Source organism: Tachypleus tridentatus, chromosome 3 (genome assembly GCF_004210375.1).
Source record: "Tachypleus tridentatus isolate NWPU-2018 chromosome 3, ASM421037v1, whole genome shotgun sequence".
Lineage (NCBI taxonomy): Eukaryota > Metazoa > Arthropoda > Merostomata > Xiphosura > Limulidae > Tachypleus > Tachypleus tridentatus.
In genome coordinates, this window is record NC_134827.1 from 86,376,579 (window position 1) to 86,391,319 (window position 14,741).

General features: G+C 35.4%; 1 protein-coding gene across 3 annotated transcripts in view; it reads right to left on the reverse strand.

Annotated features, from left to right (window-relative positions):
• The window catches only part of LOC143247400 (uncharacterized), a 111,271-nt gene extending 100,188 nt beyond the window's left edge, over positions 1 to 11,083 (reverse strand). For 2 of the 3 annotated variants that reach the window (XM_076495417.1, XM_076495422.1), the window contains exon 1: positions 10,915 to 11,082. The gene's annotated coding sequence lies outside the window, so the exon portion shown is untranslated. Of the gene's footprint in view, positions 1 to 10,914 lie in introns of all 3 variants that reach the window. The other variant, XM_076495426.1, reaches the window with a different exon arrangement.
• Between the last annotated feature and the right edge of the window lie 3,658 nt (positions 11,084 to 14,741).

Below are 14,741 nucleotides of genomic sequence, written 5' to 3' on the forward strand. Positions count from 1 at the left end.
CAATTGGTTAGCGGTGAAAAACAAGAAAATAAATAAACTCCTAGTTAGTAAAAAAAAAAATTTAAAACTGGAATGTGACTGATATTATATTCACATCCCAAACTAATCACGTGACTCCCCTTGAAAATCAAAGACCTAAAACCTGAGAACACAACCACTGCTCAGCATTAGATGTATATTTTAAGATCCATTACATTGTTCAGTTTATTCAAATTCCATTAATCGCTCACCAATACATTTTACGTTGGCAAACGTTAAGGTCTCCCGCCGATGATACTGACATTAAGTGCGTCTGCACCTTTTTACTAACCAGGATAAAAATATGACAGCAATAGCCACACCCTTAGAACCTTCTTGGGCGTTTAAAACTTTTAGGATACACGTGTGTGTGTGTAATAAACCCAACGTGCGTGTTACGTAAGGGTATAATTAGTTCAGCTGTTTTATGAGTTTAACGTCATGTCTGAGGAACAAACGTGTATAACGAAATTTATTAATATTTCCGCTATACCACAGTATGATTATACACGCAATATTGTGCAGAAATAAAAAAACACACACAAATGTACGCAGATAATAAAACTTACCGATTTCGTTATTTTCGAGATAAAAGTAACATAAAAATAACAAGATTATCAAATCTTTGCCTCTGCCCAAGTTACGTCATATACGTAATAGGTTGATCTCTATTATTAGACATATAACATAAATTTAAGACCTAGTAACGTTAGTTTAATGCTACTTTACATTTACAAGTGCATTGTTTATTCTACGTACTTAGATACGCGTAACTGCACATAAAATCACAGTTTCATCGAGTCTAACAGTTCGCTATGGCAGAAAGCAACAACGAAAAGATTAAATTTGATAGAAGATAATATGATTTGTTTGTTTTGTAATTTCGCGCAAACCTACACGAGGGCTATCTGCGCTAGCCATCCTTAATTTAGCAGTGTAAGACTAAAGGGAAGGCAGCTAGTTATAACCACCCACCGCCAACTCTTTCACCAACGAATAGTGGGATTGACCGTAACCTTATAACACCCCCACGGCTGAAAGGGCGAGCACGTTTGGTGCAACGGGGATTCGAACCCGCGACCCTCAGATTACGAACCGAACGCCTTAACCCACCTGGCCATGCCAAGCCTGAAAATAATATAAACAACGAAGATAAACAGTTAAAGCCAATAACGTATGAAAAATGAACAAACACAATGAAAATCAACAATAAGATTATACAACGAATGGCAAACCACCACAAACAATGAAAATCAACAGTAAGATTATACAACGAATAACAAATCACCACAAACAATGAAAATCAATAGTAAGCTTATAAAACGAATGACAAACCACCACAAACAATGAAAATCAAAGTTTAAAACGTGTGGATAGTAAAACTAGAGCATTATAATAACACTTAGTTGTTATTAAACACCTAAGTATACACAAAACCCAACCAATAATACGGGTAGAAATTTAAATCACAACACATTGGAGGCTAATTGTTTTGTACCACTGAAACATTACGTAATTAATTAGAGATTATTAAAACTACGCTTGCCACATCCAGTACCGACAAGATCTCTTGTATAATAAAAAGCTTATGAAACCAGCTCAGATACGACAGAGATATTAGTGAATAGGTGGTATTAGTTTTCATGAACAGCACTAAGCAAATGAATTGTAAATATTAATTCTATTTATGTCATTTTCAATATAGATTTTGAGGGTAAGGATTAAATCGCACAATATCATTTACTTCTTTTATTTTTAACATTAGTCTTACCGCTGTTCGGGTAACTGATAACTGTATAAAATCGAATTTCTACTGTTCTTGACAAAAGTGCAAACTTTAAGCGAATCCTGCAAGTCCGGATGTACTTTCTAATAAATACCTTTTAAAACTGTTCTAAATTCTTTTACGTCATTACTTCGCGCTTGATGTTAAACGTTTGACTTAAATGTTAACTCTGGTCAATAACTTCAAAATGCCACACCAACCCCAAAATATATTACACTCTAATTTTTACGGTGAAATCTACGACTAGATTAACCAGTACAGGTCAAAGTTATTACCAACAATGGCTAACTCATTTTTACGTTTTCGTGAAACTGGTCAATTAGAAGCATGCCCCTTTATTTAAACCACTTTGTGATGGAAGGTAACCTGATGACACGGTCATTTTTAACATAAAATATTCTAATATCTTTTTTCCAAGATATCTAAAAAGTAAACCGTGTTAATATTAGATATACCGCAGTAAGAATTTAAAATGGGGATTGTCAGTTATTAAATATAGTTATTTATAACATTTACTAATAACAGAAGTTCGTTATAAGCCGTTTCTCTAAAACTGTAAACATGTTCTCTAGTACCCGGAATTTTCAAACAGAACCCCAATTACAAATTTTACAAGTCAACTATTCAGGATAATTAGAACGTTTGGGTAAGTATCTACAAATAATTAACACGTTTTGCAAAAGATGCCGCTCCTTGAATTCCGCTGTTTTATATTTAAAACAAAAACAGTTGAACTGAATTAAATCTAAAATCAAATTGATGAAAATAACTGACCGCTTGCACAATCATTAACTTCTTGAGTATCCTTTAACCACTTATCCGAAAATTCACGATGAAATTTAGTTGAAAGGAAGTGTCTATTGTAGAAATACAAGTGTGGAGGACAACATTTCAAAAGGCAGAAAGAAGCCTTATCAAAGTCTTGTAAATTGATAGATAATGTGTTGAAAGGTGAGCTTTCATTGCTTGTTTATTAGCTCCCACATCTATTAAGTGACGTGGTTTATACCGAATCTACCGTTAGATGCCTCTTTCTCAGCGTTGAAAAGTACGCTTCAGGTGAAGGTTTCGGAATTTGTCAAGTTACAATAGTTTGTAACATTGAACCTAACGCCAAGTGTATTGAGAGTACAAACAAAGATAAAAATGAAAGACAAGGACTTAAGACGATCAAGTTCAGCTATTCTATTATTACTGTTACAGTGTAGTTAACAATTTACATTTCCATTGCTCAACAATGTTTAGCTATTTTATTATTACTATTACAGTGTAAGTAACAGTTTACATTTCCCTAGTTCAACAATGTTTAGCTATTTTATTATTAGTGTTACAGTGTAGGTAATAGTTTAAATTTCTCTAGCTTAACAATATTTAGCTATTCTATTATTACTGTTACAATGTAAGCAACAGTTTACATTTCCCTAGTTTCACAATGTTTAGTTATTCTATTATTATTGTTACAATGTAGCTAACAGTCTATACTTCTATTATTACCCTATTTCAACAATATTTAGGTATTATATTATTACTGTTATACCAAAGTTAACAGTTTACATTTCCCTAGTTCTACAATGTTTAGGTATTACATTATTACTGTTACAGTGTAGTTACTAATTTACATTTCCCTAGCTCAACAATGTTTAGCTATTTTATTATTACTGTTACAGTGTAGTTAATAGTTTACATTTCCCTAGTTCAACAATGTTTAGATATTTTATTATTACTGTTTCAGTGTAAGTAACAGTTTACATTGCCCTAGTTCAACAATGTTTAGCTATTCTATTATTATTGTTTAGGTATTTTATTATTAGTGTCACAGTGTAGTTAATATTTTAAATTTCCCTAGTTCAACAATGTTTAGATATTTTATTATTACTGTTTCAGTGTAAGTAACAGTTTACATTGTCCTAGTTCAACAATGTTTAGCTATTCTATTATTATTGTTTAGGTATTTTATTATTAGTGTCACAGTGTAGTTAATATTTTAAATTTCCCTAGTTCAACAATGTTTAGATATTTTATTATTAGTGTTACAGTGTAAGTAACAATTTACATTTCCCTCGTTCAACGTTTTTAGCTATTCTATTATTACTGTAATACCCAAGTTAACAGTTTACATTTCCCTAGTTCAATAATGTTTACCTATTATATTATTATTGTTACAGTGTAGTTAATAGTTTAAATATCCCTAGTATTTAATTTTGACTTATACACGTCAGCCTCTACATGTGATAAATATCACACAAATACAACAGTATTGTTGTTCGTATCTTCTAACTGATAAGCAGTAATGACACATAATAATCTCAACTAATATAAGGGTCACACAATCAAACCAATTAAAAAAAATGGTGCGTTTTCTTTACTGAACTATTCCATCAAATCGCGCGGTTTCATTTATCATTACATTCTAACGCCCTCAAGACTGAAAGGACAAGCATGTTTGGTAATTCGGAGTTTTTAAAATTTATTTTGTAAACATTCGAAACTACTAGAAGCTCTTGTTGTTGTAAACCTTTTTCACTCTTCCATGACGTGTTACCGAAAGGTGAAATGTCTACAGCAGTGTTTTCATTCATAGTTATTTCTTTTAAAACCAGCCGAGCATTCAAAGGTCTTGTTTTTCATAGAAAATAACTAAGTGAAGAAAAAAAACTAGTCAAGTAGAACATACACAAAAAAAAACCTAATCGATGGTATAGAACATATGTTCATTTTCCATTAGGATATTTTAGAACTTGTATCACTACACCTGCCTGTAATCAGGTCACAGTAAACTAAGGTTTTTGCTCATCACGTTTCTTTTCTCTCTCTCTCTCTTTTTTTTTTATTTTTAGATGGTTGTTTTGTCCAGAGGGCACTAATGTTGTCTGCTTTGGTGCGTTTTCTTTACTGAACTATTCCATCAAATCGCGCGGTTTCATTTAAGAAAGCCTCAGGGAGTTCTGACCCACAACCCGTACCATTCCATTTACCGTGGTTTTTCTCTAACAGTACCATTATTCACGTGGCCGCCGCCCAAACTCAGGCAACAGTGTTGACCTTTCACCTTCAAACCAGGTGAGAAGACAACAGGCGTCTTCCACTAACTGACCGGTTACGAAGAAAGTTTCAACAGTTACGGAAAACCCTAAACAAAACATGGGAAAAAAATTTTTTTTTCTTACACGGAACGTAAGTACGACGGACCAATGTGCTAGTACTGGTCATATGGTACGACTCCATGTGCGTCCAGCTACTCGTAATCTGTAAATGAACCTAGTCCTGTATAGTATACTTAGACTATGTACTACTGTTTTATTGGGTCTTATTCCATTATATATCCTCCCATATAACGTTGGGGCGTTATAATGTTACGGTCAATCCCACTATTCGTTGGTAAAAGAGTAGCCCAAGAGTTGGCGGTGGGTGGTGATGACTAGCTGCCTTCCCTCTAGTCTTACACTGCTGCTAGCACAGAAGCTCTCGAGTAGCTTTGGGACAAACAAATAATACCACAAGCTTCCCGATTATAGCTTTCACCCTCGATTCCCGGCATGGGAACTTATTATTTGGAGGAAGAGGAAATTCAAACATCAATACCCAAATACCCACACAGTCAAAGCTTCCCGCTTCTTACATGCACTTAATAACGAAATATATTTCCAAAGTAAACTTCTTTTCAAAGACAAGGTTATTACCTATTTCTGCGCCTTAATAGAACATTATCTTTTGTAAAGAAAACTATATGTGTGTATATATACACATCAAAATCTGCTTCAACAACGTGTTTTATCATTTACTAAACATATACCATAATAATCAGTATATCAAACATCCACGTCAAATATCAAACGTCACATCCACATCCCAGAACATGAACATTATGAACATATAATGAATATCAGCGCAGAGTGTGGTATGGGTTCTAACCTAACCTCCTGAAACTTGTCAGCTGGCACGCTTAAAAATATGTATACTTTATTAATGCCACGATTTTAGGGACGCACACAGGATGGACTTGACCTGCTACCCTTTTTGCATTTATACACCAAAAGTATTTTGTTTTATCTGTCATAAAAATTTCTCAACTACGAAAAGATGATCTGATTTCACAACTTGTTTGCTGTCTGTTATTAGAAAGAAAGAAAAAATTAAAAAAGGAAAACAGGACAACTAATAATAGTTGTAATACGCTATCAAGGGTTAATACGTAAGAAAATCACCGTTTAGTTTTAAATCATAAGTGTTTATAAAGATCAATTGAACAGGAATAAATGAAGGTATGTTCCCTTATAGAATTCTACTGTGTGTTTATCAGAGACAACCCATAATGTTCTTTATCAACCCTCCAAAAAATAATTTGCTTTACAATGCTTGAAAAGTACCCTTATTTATTAACGAGCCCTGCCCTTTCAATGCCCCTACATATTACTACTACTCTAGACTAATTTTCGGGTAAGCTCTCTCACAAGCAGATAAACGACTCGTGTCGTTCAACCCATGTTACTACAGTAAAAATACGAACTCGGGTCAGCTTCCCCACCCAATGCTAGGAGAGTAAAACACAAACCATGGTCAGTTCCTACAACCTATGTTAACACAGTTTGTTTGGTTTTGTTTCTGAAATTCGCGCAGAGCTACACGAGGGCTATCTGTGCTAGTCGTCCCTAATTTAGCAGTGTAAAACTAGAGGGAAGGCAGCCAGTCGTCACCACCCACCGCCAATACTTGGACTATTCTTTTACCAATAAATAGTGGGATTAACCGTCACATTATTACGCCCCCACGACTGAAAGAGCGAGCATGCTTGGTGTGACGGGGATTCGAACCCACGACCCTCAGGTTACGAGTCGAGTGCGTTAACCACCTGGCCATGCCGAGCCGTTAGCAAAGTAAAAACACAAACGAAGGTCAGTTCCTCCAACCCATCTTAACACAGTAAAAACACAAAGTAGGGTCAGTTATTCAAACCTATCTTAACACAGTAAAGACACAAACTAGGGTCAGTTACTCAAACCCATCTTAACACAGTAAAAATACAAACCAGACTCAATTCCTCTTTTTTGTTTGTTTCTTTCAAGGATCTAAGATAATCTTACTTCTTAAAATGGGTTTTATATTCACATCTGACAGTTTACCTAGCGGTACTTACTATCTGCAATGTGTTTTACGAAATGTGCAATCTAATATCTATAATACCCATGTGGTGTCGGATTTCCAAATGAACTCAGTGGAAGAAACGGTGGCTATAACATTTCTTTTATTCGTTCCGAAACGATCCGTTTTAAAACGACTGTAAACATAAACATCTAAAGCTTTTGTTCCAGTAAATTAGCGACGTCATATTTGTTTCTTTCGAATAGAGAGCCCAAGGACACCGTTTAGATGAAGCAAGTGAAAAAGAAAAACGAATGCACGTGTAATATAAATTTTTGAAGTCACTGATGCTTAAAAACTGATTAGTTTTGTTGTTGTTAACCTAGCTATTTGGGCTTTTAGGCCTACAGAATCTGGGTTCTTAGAAGCTCTCTAAACAGTCCTAAATCTTTAGCCTGGGTGGACTGACTAGGGTTCTGAGGAGTGCAACACCACGCAATTGTCGTGATCTTCAAATAAAGTTGTGAGTGGCACTACATTTTTGCGAAGTCAAACAGACGTGGTGTGACAGGCTGCTGTGAATGAACACCACAACCGCGTTGTTTAAATTACGCATAGATTTTACAGATTTAACTTTTAGGTAATAAACACGTACTACTTCTGCGGCCTACAGGTGAAGTAAACTTGATTACTATGAAACTACAGCTTCTTCCATCAAAACAGCTACAACTAGAACCAATTAGAGGAATGGGGGGAGGGTAAGCAGGAAGGCCTTTCGACCCAGACCTCAAGCTCAAAGTGGGCTTCAAATTTAGACACTCATTTTTGCTTTTGTTTGTGTTTGTTAAGTTTTGCGACATGTTTTTATGTGACTCCCATCAGACCAAAATGTGACACTCACTCCAAGCTTAAAGCTGCAAATTATGTATACAAATGATGTTTCCCTTTTCTTCTGGGCTAACGAATGTCTTATTTTGTTTTCACGAGTCGTCATTATTATTTTTAATTTTATTCAGGGGTCTCAAAAGATAGAAGTGGGGCCCGGATTTCCCTCAACCTCTGAGAGGGCCTGACTACAACTAAACCTACCTGAGCGTAATATCTCACAATATTCCACATTCTGTGATAAAATACAAGGGAAAAACTATTCGAAAATTATGTTTCTGGAAAACTTGAAAATTTATTAAATTTAAGGATATAAGAGTATTTAATCATCATATTTATATACTTTTTGTACGTATATCAAGATACCAATTTAAAAACATCTCCAAATCGCGAAATATCAATTCCTTTTTATGCTGTATCCCTTGGTGATTCAGCTGTACGCTTGAAGTCTAATATCGCCAATGTTCAAGGTTCGATACCTGCGTTAGGCACAGCGCCTTGCGCTTAGCAATAAACGACTAGGTGTTCCATCGTCAGGTTTTCATTGCATTGCTTTTTCTTTTACCACTGTTTTTACTAACAACTTATTACTGTGCACAAAATCAGTATAATTTGCATAGGTTTACAAAATCTCAAACATTGCCATATTTTAAATATTATGTCATCAGGCACTTTTATCAGACTTTGAATAATATGTCATTTCACACTGAGAGGTAAAAGAGAATCGGGTTCCTTGTATTTCACATAGAACGTAAGACAAAAAAGTGACGAATGATCACCTAATGAGAAAGCAATGTTTAGTTTATAACATCACAGTTCGTGTTTGTAATAAACATGAAAAAAATGAAGAAAAAAGAAAGACTTCAATTTGTGTCTCGCTGAGTAAAAAACAAAGATGTGTGAAATATGAGAAAAATAAACATTATGGTTGACTTCATGTTAGCAGCCAGTGATCGGCCACTCGAATAGGTATTTGTATGAAACATAAGACATATAAACCGCAAAGCACTTCAGATAAAAAATAACACATTAGTTTCAAATTACAATACACACTGATTATTTTTAAAAAATGAATTTAATGTAATCTGAGGAGTATTAATTTCTGAAAGTAAAAACTAAAATCGACGTTCTGAAAGATTTGATATAAATGTACAATATCCGCTGGGAAGAGTGTGTGTGTGTGTGGGTTTTCTTATAGCAAAGCCACCTCGGGCTATATGCTGAGTCCACCCAAGGGAATCGAACCCCTGATTTTTAGAGTTGTAAATTCGTAGACTTTACCAGTGGGGAGGGCTGCTGGAAGGAAACTTGGAAGGATATATACTATTAAAATAACAATATCATATATAGAGAGAAGAGAGTTTGTAAAATAACAAAGCGAAAATGCAGTGGTTAAAATACAACAGCCTCCTAGTGGCACAGCGGGATGTCTGTGGACTCACACCGCTAAAAACCGGGTTTTAATACCCGTGGTGGGCAGAGCACAGATAGCCCATTGTATATATTTGTTTTTAATTGTAAACAAGCAAATAAAATACAACAAATTATTGTTATTTTTATTGCTCAGAATTATGATCATATTAAAATATAGCTTTGTTGTACGAGAAATGGTTAATATAATTTTAACACATAACTTGGCCATGGATAGCAATCATTAACGCGTTAAAATGCCAAATTACTATAAAACATAGCACTTGTGTTACAGAAATTGCTGAGTACTTAACGTTGTCCTGTCTCAAGTGTGTTCCACTGACAACAGCGCGGTCGTTGTCCACTTTAAACAAAATTACAAGTTTTTGAACATGAACTACAGTTCTTATTGTAACGTCATCACGATAACTGAGAGAGAAGAATATAATGGCAACCATAATTTTGTGAATCTATAATACGAGCCTCATGTTATGATTGTGTCGAAATCAAATTTCCAAACACATACTTCCATTATTTCAGTTGATTTGTTTTTTCTATTCTTTAGACCTTCACTACGATTGATGTCTTACTTTGTGCTACGTAATGTAAAATAAGTCAACGACCGTAAACAACAACAAAATTACTAAAGGTTATTACGACGGAAATCCTTTTTTGTAACTTTTTGTTTCACTTTTTATATTTTGACCATGTTGGATGTATTTTTATATTTTGACTATGTTGGATGTATTTTTGGATTGGATGCAATCAGATTCAAAATAAGCCAATAACCGTAAACTTGAGCTTTTATAGTAAGTGCCCAGTAAAAGGTATTACTTACACGCATCTAACCCGTTAAACCTGTGTGGTCAGTTTGATGGACACTGGCAATTCAAGGCGGAGTACAGACACAAAACCCTCCAATTGGCACTAGCGGTGCAGTAAATGTCAATAATATTGAAGTGATGATTTCGAGAGAGATGAGGAGTGGCAAATAGCCAACTGAAGAGACAGAGTTCTATTGGTCGCACTTAACCTTATCAGACCAAAAGTTGTCCAAAGGCTACTCTCTCTTTAGTAATTTCTCTACCAACTTATCATAATATTATCCTGCGAAACGATAAATGTAGAATTGTATTGAGTAATACTTAGCGCTTTCTGTTGTATGTTTTGCAAATATCGAATGGTAACTGCTACAACAACAGGAAGATAAAACTGAAAATATACAAAACATACCGAGGCACTAAAATTATTTTTTAAATATAAATACTATGTTGATATTCATAGATCGAGCACGGTGAATAGGTGTGTAAATAAAATAACACCACAGCTCTTAAGCACGAGCAAGATATGGTGGCCCACGCTTACTGCAAGAATGCTGTTCTAGTAGTAATGACGAAAGCAGAAAAAATATATATATTGCTGGTTTTAGGCCGCGATGTTTAAATTTGTACTATTGCTTCACCGCAACTTATGCCACACTTGAAATAAAATCCAGAAACAGTCTATTTCAAGTTCTGTCAGCTGGTGAAACGGATTATTTGTACATACGTCCACCAAATCATCGATAGCTTTAAACACAATAACAAAATAAAATAAAAACTGACACCGAGCAGCAGAGAACGCCTGTTGCAATACGCCAAGTGTAAAGCACTATGACCTACGTCACATCACGTGAAGCACTACAAACTCTATCGCTTGATCGCCGGCAACCATGTGTTAATTTAGTTAGGACTTACCTTTGTCCACTCTGTGGTGGAATTCTCACGAAGTCCGGCCAGGCTTGAGGACTGCTGGCGGCCCACTCTTTGGCCTTTAGTAAGCTCGAAATGGCGCCAATCTCACTTGGCAACAGTCGTTATGACGTTTATGCAGACGTTAGTGACGCCCTTCATCTTGTTACCCAACCCAGGAATTTGGTTGCTTGCGACGTCCTCTAGTGGCCTTAACTATAATGAAAAACGCTGGCTCTAGCTTTTGTAAGTGGATTATCCAATGAGACGTTCCATAACATTAGAGCACAAATGCCATTTGTCCACGTGCAGAAGGGGTGTGACATAGACTTGATTTCTGAACTAAACGGTTCTGCTTAAAAGCAACCAAAGAAACTTGTATAAAAAAGTTTAAATTGTCCTAAACTAACTAGATTTTAAACAACAAAGTAAACAGCCGTGTATTTTAGATTTTATATGTAACCATCTAACAGTATTGCGCTGATTGAAAATTCTATTCTATTCATTTAAGAGGTTTGAAGAAATCAGTTGATCCTACGTAAACAATTACAGTCATCCTGTCTGGGACTGAGAATAGAAGATTCTCTTCTCTTTTTTTTTCAGCCCCAAAAGTCAAATATATTTTAAAACATAACATGGTATATTTCTTTATTAACCCTCTTTAATGCTCATTAAAAACTTTCAAAATCTGAAATCATGAAAGTTGAAACAGTTATGATAACTCTCGGAAGATAAATAACATTATAATCAAAATAGACTATGATACACATATAGGAAAATACAAAAAACAACATTTTCATCAAGATAAATTAAGATGTATATATAAGGAAGTAAAATGTTATTACCGTCCAGATATATTAGGATACACGCATAGAGTGTTAAATCATAAGACCCGTGTTGAAACAATTCACTCAATTAACATTGAGCACATTGGTTAAAGAAAATCAAAACAGTTTTACCTGCCATCGTGCGTTAATCGGCTGATATTACTTCTAAATATACTTTCTCCTAGTGGCTCAGAGGTAAGCTTGATGAGTTAAACGCTAAAAATGGAGTTTCGATCCCTGAAGTGGGCATACCATACGTAGCCCATAGTGTGTGGCACACCCAAGATATATATTTAGAATAAAACGCTTCTTCTAGTTTTTAGACGACATTGAACTACGATGTTTACTCCTGTTAGCTTAGCTTTTTTTAAAGTTTACATTTTTGTGATTAAAAATTACTCGAGAAACCAGAGACCAAATAAGAATAATTCTGTATCATCTGAAATACTGACAGCAATAATATTAATACCAGTGAAACACTGCTGTATCCTGATTCGTGAGACTTCTGTAATGTCTTCATATTTACGCGGCCCTCTTTGCTAACATCCACACAAAGCAAACTGCAGAGAAAGAACCATACAACCATAACTCATAAAAGTAATAATACATCGTTCACGAATAAATAATTTCAAAGTATTAAATAGATTATATCCGTGTTATTTAGTACAGATTATCCAATATAATGGTTATAAAAGTACAACTGAAATTTAACGAACCTGTTGAGAAGTATCCATTCCCAATATACTTTAAGAAACGACTGCAGTAGAGGTTGGTTAATGGGGATGGAGGATTATTATTATTTATCATCAGGAATAAAACTGAGAAGGTAAAATTTCAGGATTCGATCCTCCATGATGGTAGTGGGTGTATAGTTGTGTGATTAAAAATTATTATTATTGATATATATTTTCAATAATAATAATGTTTATTTTATTATTTAACATCTTATCAAGTAATTATATATTGTTGTTGTTGTTTTGAATTAAGCACAAATTTACACAATGGGCTATCTGTGCTCTGCCCACCACGGGTATCGAAACCCGGTTTTTAGCGTTGCAAGTCCGCAGACGAACCGCTGAGCTACTGGGATGCATAATTATATATATAATTACTTCTAGGGACTACAAACCATTACACTTATATTTTCATCAAAGAGTTGTGCCTCCTGCCTTTCGAAACTCTATTATCCTCCAGTGTAAGGTGACAAGTACCAATCATCAAGAAATATGAAATAAAAACAAGCAGGAACAAACGGTACATTTACAATGAAACAACCGGTAAACAGTCTCCTAATGCTGCTCAAGGATTCTCTACCAAACGACATAAAAACAGTAGTGTAAATAACTTATATATTTGAATACAATACTAAATAGGCCCGACATGGCCAGGTGTGTTAAGGCGTTTGACTCGTAATCTGAGGGTCCTGAGTTCTAATCCCCATCGCACCAAATATGCTCCCCTTTTCCGCCGTGGAGGGGGTTATAATGTGACGGTCAATCCCACTATTCGTTGATAAAAAAGTAGCCCAAGAGTTGGCGGTGGGTGGTGATGACTAGCTGCCTTCCCTCTAGTCTTACACTGCTAAATTAGGAACGGTTAGCTCAGATAGCCATCGTTTAGCTTTGCGCGAAATTCAAAAACAAACAAACAATAGTAAATTTAAAATATAACAATAACAGCCGTTCGTCAAGGTTATCGCAAAGCTATGTAAGCAGAAACGTTTTATGACTTCTTATCAGATTCTTTACAACTTAGAGAGCAACCACTAACAAGCTATAAATTCAACAAAACAACCAAGAAAGTGTGACAGTTTCGTACCGACATTGACTTTCAAGAGATTAATGGCTTTTAACTTTCTTTCAAGGATAAAATACACAGTGGATAAATTTCTGGCTCGGCTTGGCCAGGTGGTTACGGAGCGCTTGAGCCGTGATTTGAGGGTCGCCTGTTTGAACCTCCGTCAAACTAAGCATGCTTACCCTTGCAGCTATGGGGGCATTATAAGTGACGGTCAGTCCACAAATCGTTGATAAAAGAGTAGCCCAAGAGTTGGTGGTAGGTTGTAATGACTAGCTGTCTTCTCTCTAGTCTTACAACGCTAATTTAGAGATATATAGCGCAAATAGCTCTCGTGTACCTTTGCGCGAAATTCCCCGCACAAGTATTATGAAGAACAAGCACATCGTGCCCGGCACGGCCAGGTGGTTTAAAGCGTTCGACTCGTAATTCGAGGGTCTTGAGCTCGAATCCCCGTCACATCAAACATGCTTGCCCTTTCAGCCGTGGGGGCGTTATAACGTTGCGGTCAATCCGTTAGTAAAAGAGTAGCCCAAGAGTTAGCGGTGGTTGCTGATGCCTAGCTGCCCTGCCTTCCCTCTAGTCTTAAACTGCTAAATTAGGGTCGGCTAGCGCAGATAGCCGTCGAGTAGCTTTGCGCGAAATTCAAAAGAAAAAATTCCCTGTTTATGCGTTGTTTGTTCATCCTCAATGTCGCTTTTAGCTATTCCTGTACACTATGGTGTTTAGTTTACCATTATTGGTTTAGGTTCTCCACTCAAAACTACAAAACGATGAAATCTAACCTGAAATTTAAAACCCCAGTCGTTTCCTACCAAATCATTTAAACGTCATACAAAAGTCCTTAAACTAAAAATATTATTTCCTGATGCCAAGGGAACGTGAGGAATTATAATAAAGTAATTGTAATCTAATACGTTTACTGAGTAGTATATAAAATTTAAAATTACCCAAATAAGAATTGAAAATTTCAGCTTGAACGAAGCCTTACATGCGCGCATTGGCTAAACAGGTTTTGTTCAATGAAGTTTCCTCTATCCATAATAATAATACTTAAATAAATAACATTCTGTTATTTGTCTTTACCCTTAAAATCTGATTTGTAAATGAGTTAAATAAAATTTATATCAATTATCGCCCACTTACTTAACCTAGTTCATGTTATAACAGTCATCTTGTCGAAAACATTGTCGAAAACAAATAGCGTCT